At 31.8% G+C, this 9,424-nt stretch overlaps 1 long non-coding RNA gene across 2 annotated transcripts; it reads left to right on the plus strand.

Annotated features, from left to right (window-relative positions):
• The first annotated feature begins 4,437 nt into the window (after window positions 1–4,437).
• On the plus strand, window positions 4,438–7,011 carry LOC121218289 (uncharacterized). 2 transcript variants are annotated; one of them, XR_005914495.1, is made up of 3 exons: window positions 4,438–5,347; window positions 6,215–6,266; window positions 6,733–7,011. It is a non-coding gene; the product is annotated as an uncharacterized lncRNA (long non-coding RNA). The 2 variants fall into 2 exon arrangements; XR_005914496.1 differs by having other exon boundaries at window positions 4,438–4,798.
• Window positions 7,012–9,424: the final 2,413 nt, after the last annotated feature.

Consider the following 9,424-nt stretch of genomic DNA (forward strand, 5'->3'; position numbering starts at 1 on the left):
ATAAAGGGGAAGAAGAAATGGAAAATAAAGAAAAAAAATTAAATTATTCAAAAAAAAGTATATGGATTAGTTTTAACAAATGGAAAATGTAGAAAAACTATATTAAAAGAAATGATGAAGCAAAAGAGAATGGAAAATAAAAAGAAAAGTTAAAAGAACATAAAAGAAAAAAAATTAAATTACTCAAAACAAAAAATATAGGGACCAATTATATAATTTAACCTAAAATTATTGTTTGAAATGATGATTTAACGTGCCAGATTCGCTTACCGTTACACTGCTAATATCAATTAACGACTCAGTGACTAAAATGTTGCAACACGATAACGTAAGTGACTAAAACATAAAATTTCAAACATTAGTGACTAAAATGTAACTTGAGATAAACAAAAGTGACTATTTTAATTGTTTACCGTATCTTTGTTGTAATGTAAATTGTTTTATTTTCATACATTACCGTACAAAATTTTAAAAGCTAAAAATTAACAAATTAAGCATAAGTCACCATTTTCTCTAAAGGTTCCTTTATTTTTTTCCCTCATTTTGCACTCTTAAGTAATTGCCATTGACGCTAAACGTTTTCTCGACCAAGGTCATCTTTCTTTTAGAGCTTTTCCTCTCCTCTTCCACCTCCTCCTTTCATTAGGAATTTAAGCCCACTGATTTTGGGAGATCTAAACGCCCCACCACGAGTTAAGTTTTCCTCTTCTTCTTCAACAACTTTCAGTCTGGCCAAGAGAAGCTTCGGTGGTTTTCATTTAGGTGGCCCTTGTCCCAAATTTGCACCACCGTCATTCTAGCCAACTACCACTAGTCTTAGTTGTCTATCCGTCGCGTCTAGTAGTATACTCAGATATTTGCGTGGTTGTGTTGTGTTGTGTACCTAGACTTTATGCTTAAATGATGAAATGGTGGCCGACTCTTTGGCTGTGGAACAACCGGCCACCAACCTCTGCTCCATCCTTGACTTTCTCCCATTACTGGATTCTGGCCAATTTTCCCAGTAGGGTGAGGTTAGATCGGAGTAATAAGATTTGTGACCTAAGGTTTGGGCTATGTTTTGATGTCATGCTTAGGTTGTGACTCTCAAGTCATGTGGGCTTGTTTCTCTAAGCCTTCAGGGCTTTGTTCTATCGAGCACTATCAGGAACTTGATTTTCTAATATCCTTTTGCAACATTTGTTTCAGGTTATAGCTTCATCCATTGTCGGAGGTAATGATTGTGATTGCTTAGAGACTCACCACATCAAGGTCTTTTATCCTGATGGCTAAGAGTGTTGCATTTTGTGCAGAGTGTGTTGACGTTTATGTTGGGGTCTCTTCTTTACTTCTTGTTTAGGCGGGAGGTATGACTCAAGCAATAGAGACCTTTATCTGCCATAGATTAACAGTATGTTTGGTTGACTGTGGGTGGATTTGGATGGGCGATTAGGTGCAGTGCGGTGCGTTTAGCTTACTTTTTGTCTCACGCTACAGTATCGCTATAGTATCTAATCTCACTGCCATCGATGTTTTTACACTAAACGCAGGTAAATGCACCGCCCATCCAAACTCACCCTGTAATGGCAATGCATTACAGCACAATTTAGTGGGCCCATCACCAAACCATTGTTTGGTTGGCTGTAATAGCTATTATAACTATATTCATTACGGGATTATTCAGGGTGAAAATGCATCAAACCATTATGTGCTCTCCCCACTAAATGGTGATTCAACTCAACGCATGAGTGGAATAGCAAATTAGGGAAAGGTTTCAATTTTACCCTCACCATTCTCCTATCTTTCTCAAGTCTGAAATCCCCAACTGATATCTTGTCTTTCTCACATCTAAAATTCCCAACTGATATTTTTTTTCATTCTTCTTCCCTCCACCACTATAAACTTCATCTCTTTTTAACTTAATTTAAACTTTTTTTTTTAATCCCATTTCCTCCTAACCCTATTTGCGCCACACACCAAAACTCTTTTTCCCTTCAATATATTTACAAAATTGGAAATTCCTAATAGCTGAATCCATTAAAAAAAAGAAGTGAAGTGTTTTTCAGGTCGTCTCGTAGGATCCAAGATCTGGTAAGTTTTAATTTGAACTATTTGTTCTTCAATGTTTCTTTACGTGTTCTTCAATTAATATCTGTTTTTCAATGTTTCTTTTTCGATTGTAAAAGCAAACGTAACTTCCCACCCCCTAGAAAAAGTTTAAGATATTAAGAAACGAATGCTAAAACCCTCATGGATGAACCTGAAATCTTTACTCATAGTTTGTAGTCCTACCCCACAAAACAAAAAAAAAAAGGAAGCTATTAAATATGTGCTTCTAATTATAACTCTGGCCAGATTTGGAGTTATTCCTGCATCTTAGGAATTTCCCAGTTAATGTCTGCTTTCTTGTTCTAGTTTATGAGCTCCATTGCTGCCTTCATCAAACAGGACTTTATTTTTATGGATCTAAACATTCGCATGATGATTGGATCTAATCCTCTTTTGAACTTCAACTTTGCATGGCAATGCATTATCTATAATTTTTCATAGAAACATGACAATTTTGTAAAGTAGTTTAACGACCCATAGCAACCTCCATACTTTCTTGGGGATACTCGAATTGGGTGAATTATGTTAAAGTATAACAAAGAACTAATAAACTGAAGAAGTATATTAAACTTCATTGAAAAAATATTGATAATTTGATACAAGCATTTATAACAGTAAATGAGAACGACTTCTTTAACAACCTACAAACTAACTGTTGCATTAACTGCTATCTTAACTGTCAGCTAACTAACTTCCAGATACACTAACATTCTCTTGGTTTTCTTGAATCCTTTGAAAAAAACATTGCATCCCTTCTTATGACCTGAAGAGCTTGTCGAAGGATAGAAAAATGCTTGGGAGTGACAGGTTTTGTGAGCACATCAGCAATTTGATTAATGGATGGCGTAAAGTTGACCTGCAGAAAGCCATCAATGACTTTCTCTCAAACAAAATTATGGTTGATCTCAACATGCTTAAGCCTTGCATGATGAGTTGGATTTGCTGCCATAGAGACAGTAGAAGTGTTATCACACCAGACCACTGGCGTTTGTTCCATGGAGACACCAATCTCTTTTAGCAGCTGCTGAACCCACACTAGCTCAGACACACAATTTGCCAAGTTGCGATATTTTGCTTCTGAGGACGACCTGGAAACCACTGGTTGTTTCTTGGAGCACCAAGCTATTGGATTAGCTCCCAAATACACAACGTAGCCTGTGGTAGAACGTTTGTCTTCAGCTGAAGATGCCCAATCAGCGTCTGAGTAGCAAACAAGCTGAAACTACCCTTGAGCAAAAAACAACCCATGCTCCCTAGTTCCCACAAGATAATGAAGCACACGTTTAACAGCCTTCCAGTGAGACTCACTAGGAGAGTTCATATATTGACTGGGCTTGTTAACACAATAGGAGAGATCAGGTCGAGTAATGCATAGGTATTGAAGCATACCAATGGTGACGCGATAAAGCTGGCCATCAACAGGCTTTTGACTGTCATCAGAGACAGACTAATACGTGCAACAAACTCCAACTTCTGGAAGGATGCATTTAGGCTCTGTTTGATTGCCAGTAAAATATTTTCTGTAAAATGATTTCGGGAAAATGTTTTACTTTTCTGTAAAATAATTTACTGGAAAATATTTTCTGGTGTTTGATTGAATCTGTGTAAAATATTTTCGGCTGTTTGGCAGATTTCCTGGAAATATTTTTCGAAAAAATTGCTTTTACATATATTGATATGTATTAATAAATTTTTATATTTTAAATTTTTTTACATATATTGCAATGATTTATTTATAACAATACTCAATTATTAAGCTACAATATTAATCGTTATAAATTGAAAAAAATTAATATCAAATAAATTATTTGTAATTGTGTTAAAAAACAAGTATTGAATAATTAAAAAAACAAGTTACTAAAAAATCGATAAACAGAAGCAATTTTCTACTGGAAATGAAGGAAGGAATGAAGGAGGCGATAAAGAAGAGAGCACGGAAAATGTCTTACGGAAATTGAAAGGGTAAGACATTTTCCCTAAAATGTAACCCATTTTCCCTTGTTTTGGAGTTCATTTTCCAAATGGAAAATGTTTTCCGCCAATCAAACGCTGGAAAAGTTGGAAATGATTTTCCGGAAAATCAATTCCTTCAATCAAACAGACCCTTATTATATAAAAGGTCGATGCGGGCTTTGCCCGTTACTCTGATACCATGTTAAAGTATAACAAAGAACTGATAAACTAAAGAAGCATATTAAACTTCATTGAAAAAATATTGATGATCTAATACAAGTATTTATAACAGTAAATGAGAACGACTTCTTTAACAACCTACAAACTAACTGCTGCATTAACTGGTATCTTAACTGCAAGCTAACTAACTTCCAAACACACTAACAAATTAATATTCCCATCATTATGATTACTCAGTTCATGGAAGTAGGTTGATTTCACATAGAAATCTTCCATTACTATTTTGCGGCTCCTTCAAAGAACAACTTTTATTCCTACCATCTCTGCATCTCCAATTTGGGCAGTTCATTGCGAACTAGTTCTGAATTTGTCGCCATTCCTAAGCTTGGTGTTTTCCATATATTATTACTTTTCAAAGTGACATTATGCTTGATTACATCGTCCTAATTTATGTAATATACTTTCTTCCACCCTTGATTCTCAAACCCGCCAAAACTTGCACATTAGTAGATCTCTTTCGTTACATATGTTCTTTGGGGATTGGAAACATAAAAACTGATACATTGGCAAGCTCAAGGTAAGCTTTTCACCTTGTTCAAGTAATTTGGCTTTCCAGGAAGAGCGCTGAGATTCCATTCTATTTGTAGTAGAATGAAAAAACTTACCCTTCTTCCACATGCCTTACTTGATCCGCAAACACTTCCCAACTTCCACTGTGGTCTTTACTTGAAGTATTTCTTGGCATATCCTTTTAAACTTTTCTATTTGCAAAGTGGCAAAGAATACTAAAAGACATTGCAACAAAGCCTTATTCTGCAGTTCTACCCTACAAAGCCAAAAAAAAGAAGAAGCTAATAACAAGATTGATTTACTCACAGATAGTCCAAAAGCAGAGGTGATAATTAATTTTTTATCAAACCTATATATACCAGATCTTGATGCATTGAAAAAAAGCGTTTTGGTTTATAGATCTAATCTTCCAGTTCTTAGTTTGTTCGATACTCTTTTATCAAATTGTATGCTTTTTGCAACAAAGCCTTTTTCTGCAGTTCTACCCTACAAAGCCAAAAAAGAAGAAGAAGCTAATAACAAGATTGATTTACTCACAGATAGTCTAAAAGTAGAGGTGATAATTAATTTTTTATCAAAGCTATATACACAAGATCTTGATGCATTGAAAAAAAAGTATAGATCTAATCTTCCAATTCTTAATTTGTACGATACTCTTTTACCAAATTGTATGCTTTTTGCATTAATATAAATCTTTTATTTCATCAATCAAAGAGAAGATTTTGTTGTGTTTGTGAAAATTTTGTGGTTTTCTTTGTTGTTTATTTGTTTATGATGCGTTGGGTTTTTTTTTTAATTTCTTCTATATCAGTTTAATATCATGGGGTTTTCTTTGTTGGATTTTCCATCAACTCTCCGATAATGGGGTTTTTGCTGAGCTGCCTATGGTTTATGTTTAAGTCTTTAACGAATCCTTTTTCTCGAGCTGGTGGTTTCATCTTTTACTAACATTTGATGGACTATTAAGTTATTTATAATTGTAAAAGGAGATAATTCTTATTTAGTATCTAGGCAGATTCAAATTTCGATTATTATGTGGTTGGCATATATCGTTGGCTCACTTTGTTTGTGCTTCAGTTGATTAAGCTTTGTCTTCAAAGATGCTAATATCAAAAAGTTAGATGTTTCAGAGCAATGAGGATAAAACTATATGCTTTCATCTCTAACATAAGCTTTATCCTATAAGATATTACCATGACATGCACACTGCACAAAATAAATTTTCAATCCATGTTAAGAAACCATGCTTCATAGTGTTTTGCATCAATGTGCTAAAGATGTCATCGAATGGATTTTTTTTATTCGGGGTGATGGTTGGCATATATATTTTATCTTGGAATTTGGCATGAAGTGCAAATTTACTATTTTTAGTTACTTTTCAAGTTTTCATAACATACTATTTTTCTGTTTCTTTATTTCACAGGGCTTCTCAGTTTGCTGCAAGGATTAAGTTATTATGTATGTGTTCTGTAATTGTAAGTATGTTTGTCTGATCTAAGACTAAACAAGTCCTTTGTGATCTTTAGATGTTTGTTGGATCTAAGGCTAAAACAATCGAACAATTAATATCTTCCCGTGCATCTTTTTACTACCACAAATTTATGTTTAATGTTTAAAGTTTACACCATGTTTAATGTTTCCTATACTATCAACTATTGTCAAATCTTAGCTCAAATAAGTTCTCTGCTCTCTTTCTTTCTTAGCTCAAATCATTTGCCCTTATCTCCATTCCACTTAAAAAAGTTCATGTGCTACTAATGTTTTGATCTACCTCCTTTATTAACATTATGGATGAATTTATTGTTTTACCTTATCTGCCTTGCTGAAATAGTTGTCTCATGTTTAGATATATATCATATAATCTTATCCTGCCCTATATGGTCCCTAATATATTTATATTCTTCATATATATAATTAGTTTCTTTTTTAATTGATTTGCAGAGTGGTGGTGGGAGAAATAGGTAGTAAAAATTCGGTTTTGAAAACAATTCCATCAATAGTGCAAGTGAGCCTTAATGTGAGCCAAGAAACAACTCAACATTTCTTACATATGTTGGAAATCGGCACCATTATCATCCCCCTAATGAATTTGTACCAATCTTATCGTCAGTTATGGAGTGTGATCAACAAATTCATGTTTCTACCATTTGTGGGTGTTTAAGTTTGAACTTGTATTGTAATAAAAATGTAATCTAAGAATATTGGAGTAAAGTGGTTCAAGAATTGGCCCTTGTCAAATTTAAATATAAAAAGTAATGGAATATTGAGTAAATTTCATTGGTAGTCATTTATTTATTAGGAAGTTTTTTTTGGTCTCTGAATTTAAAAAGTTATAAAATGGTCACTTAATTATTTAATTATTTCACTTATGGTCACTAGCCATTAAGTAACTTAGGGGTGAGCATTCGATCGAATCGAATCGAATCGAATTGAAAATTTTCGAGTTAATCGAGTTTTCGAATCTCATTTTATCATCCTAACTTTATTTGAAGTTTTCTCGAATCGAGTCGAGTGAGATGGAATTCGAATCAAATCGAATCGAATATATTTGTTCGAGTTAAGTTTTTAAAAATAATTTTGGGTCCTTGTAACCACTGTCACCCATCGTAATAAAATTTGTCCACCTTAATCAAATTTTTTATTAACTTTCATCACCTCATAATTTATTTATTAATTTTTTATATACTGGTTAGCTTCTTTGCTTGCTTAGTTGTTTCAATTATCTTCAGATTCTTGTCACTATGTATTTTAGAATTAAAAAATATATTAAATGTAAAAATATTATTTTTTAATCAAAGTTATTTTGAAAATAAAATGTGAAATTGATACCAATATAAAATTTTAACACGAATATTTTATGGCAAAATTAATAATTCAATTTTAATATAAATATTCAATATGACTAAACAATTCAATAATATAAATAATATAAAATGTGAAATTTAATTTAATAATATAAATAGTAGATATAAATAAAATTGTTACTATTCATGTTTAGTGATTTTTTGTTTTGGATAATTTTGATTTTTTATTTGAGAGTAAAGGGTGAGAAGTAAAAGTGCAGAGGGAAAATAAAAAGTTTTGGGGAATAAAAGTTTGAGGGAAAGTAAATAGGGGGAGTAAAATTTTGGAGGGAAAATATTAAAAAAAAAATTGGAGGGGGGAGGTTTGGGGTAGATGAGAGGTGGGATGAGAAGGGAATAAAAGTTTTAGGGAAAAAGTGGGAGAGAGTAAAAATTTTCGGGAAAAGTAAAAGGTTTTGAGGGTTTTGGGAGTAAAATTTTGAGAAAAAGTAAATGGGAGAGTAAAATTTTGGTGGGAAATGAATTTTGGGTAGATTGGGGGGTTAGGAGGGGAGGGGAGTAAAAATTTTGGGGGGAAAGTGGGAAGGAGTAAAAGTTTTGAGGGAAAAGTAAAAAGGTTTGGGAGTTTGGGGTAAAAATGTAAAATATTATAGTTTGATATTCGAATTATTCGAATTATTCGAGTTATTCGAATTCGAAAACTCAACTCGATTCGAATTCGAAATTAGAAAAAAAATTCGAGTTGATTCGAATAACTCGAATAACTCGATTCGTTTAACTTGAAATTTGAATTTTTTTTCGATTTTTTCGAGTCGAATCAAATTTTGCTCAACCATAAAGTAACTAATGAAAAATTGATGTGGTAGTTTTTAAAATTGGTATAATAACAACTTTAATCCTTAACATTTATAGTTATGCCAATTTAATCTTTGATTATAGAAAAAATTAACTCTCAACGCTTACATATGGTGTAATTTTATCCTTTTACACTTTTGCTTTTCTTTGTGACCTTTTCCGACATTATCCTTGAATTTGATTTAATGAACAAGTGAACAACGACAAGAAATAGAATGACCCAAATTTGAAAAAAAATAGTCATTTACCTAAATTAATAATAATTATATTAAAAATGTAATTAAATTAAATTATTTTATTAAATTGTATTTAATAATTATGTTAAAATATGATTAAATTATTTATTATGATTTTTATTAATTCATATTCTAATAATAATTATATTAAGATTGTTATTAAATTATATATTATTTTATTAAATTGTATTTAATAATAATAATGTTAAAATATGATTAAATTATTTAATTTTTATTTTTATTAAATTATATTTAATAATAATCTTATTAAAATTTAATAAAAATAATTTTTTACCTAACAAAAATTATGCTAAGGGTATTCTAGTCATTTAAGTCTTTTTTCCTTATGCTATTACAACATCTATTCCATCCATCCAACCAAAAAAAAGAATTCTATTACAACTCTATTTAATTGTTATTCAATTCCATTGAACTAAACAATTAAATTATTGATTATAACTCTATTCCATTACAATTTTATTCCATTCACCCAAACCAAACGTAGTGTAATAGTATTACATTTCTTTGAGGGCTTTGTTTTTGTACTGGACTAGGCCATGGTGGCCTCTGTTTGTATGGGACATTGTTTCTCGATTTTGTAATCCTTTTCTCTATTAAATGAAATCCGATCATTGTTTAAAAAAAATCGGGAAAAAAGACTAAAGGCATCAAATGTATGATATAAGACTATTTAACCAACTTTTATAATGTTATGGCCTCAATTGATTTTGCTGGAAA

Source organism: Gossypium hirsutum, chromosome D06 (assembly GCF_007990345.1).
Source record: "Gossypium hirsutum isolate 1008001.06 chromosome D06, Gossypium_hirsutum_v2.1, whole genome shotgun sequence".
Lineage (NCBI taxonomy): Eukaryota > Viridiplantae > Streptophyta > Magnoliopsida > Malvales > Malvaceae > Gossypium > Gossypium hirsutum.